At 49.8% G+C, this 1,121-nt stretch overlaps 1 pseudogene; it reads left to right on the top strand.

Moving 5' to 3' along the window:
- Positions 1-596: 596 nt before the first annotated feature.
- Positions 597-856, top strand: LOC101128817 (small ribosomal subunit protein eS27-like; annotated as a pseudogene).
- The last annotated feature ends 265 nt before the right edge of the window (positions 857-1,121 follow it).

Below are 1,121 nucleotides of genomic sequence, written 5' to 3'. Positions count from 1 at the left end.
GCCCTCACAATAATGAGGGAGTTCTCGCTCTGAGAGCTCTTGAGAGCTCTGGTTGTTTAAAAAAGTGTGGCACCTCCTCCACCTCCACCACTCACTCTCACCATGTGACATGTCTGCTCCTGTTTTGCCTTCTGCTATGAGTAAAAGCTCCCTAAGGCCTCACTAGAAGCCAAGCAGATGCTGGTGCCATGTTTCCTGTACAGCCTGCAGAACGGTGAGCCAATTAAACCTCTTCTTTTTCCTCTCTCCTTTTTTTTTGAGACGGAGTTTCACTCTTGTCGCCCAGGCTGGAGTGCAATGGTGCAATCTCAGCTCACTGCAACCTCCGCCTCCCGGGTTCAAGCGATTCACCCGCCTCAGCCTCCCAAGTAGCTGGGATTACAGGTGCCCGCCGTCACGCCCAGCTAATTTTTGTATTTGTAGTAGAAATGGGGTTTCACCATTTTGGCCAGGCTGGTCTTGAACTCCTGACCTCAGGTGATCCGCCCACCTTGGCCTCCCAAAGTGCTGGGATTACAGGCGTGAGCCACTGTGGCCGGCCCCCTCTTTTCTTTGCAAATTACCCAGTCTTTTTCCAGCGGTGACGACCTACCCAGGAGAACATGCCTCTCACAAAGGATCTCCTTCATCCCTTTCCAGAACAGGGGAAGAGGGAACACAAGAAGCAGTGCCTGATGCAGAGCCCCAATTCCTACTTCATGGGTGTAAATGCCCAGGATGGTACAAAATCACCACAGTCTTTAGCCATGCACTAACAGAAATTTTGTGTGTTGGCTGCTCCACTGTCCTCTGCCAGCCTACAGAAAGAAAAGCAAGGCTTACAGAAGGATATTCCTTCAGGAGGAAGCAGCATTAAAAAGCACTCCGAATCAAGATGAGTGGAAAATCATCTCAATAAACACTTTTTTTTTTTTTTTTTTTTTTGAGACTGAGTTTCACTCTTGTCGCCCAGGCTGGAGTGCAGTGGTGTGAGCTTGGCTCACTGCAACTTCCGCCTACCAGGTTCAAGCAATTCTCCTGCCTCAGCCTCCTGAGTATCTGGGATTACAGGCATACGCCTCTATGCCTGGCTAATTTTGGGGTTTCATCATGTTGGCCATGCTGATCTTGAACTCCTGACC

The sequence above is a fragment of the Gorilla gorilla genome, chromosome 19 (genome assembly GCF_029281585.2).
Source record: "Gorilla gorilla gorilla isolate KB3781 chromosome 19, NHGRI_mGorGor1-v2.1_pri, whole genome shotgun sequence".
NCBI classification, from domain to species: Eukaryota; Metazoa; Chordata; class Mammalia; order Primates; family Hominidae; genus Gorilla; species Gorilla gorilla.
The sequence above is the reverse complement of the archived record's forward strand: the minus strand, read 5'-3'. Positions and strand labels throughout refer to the sequence as shown.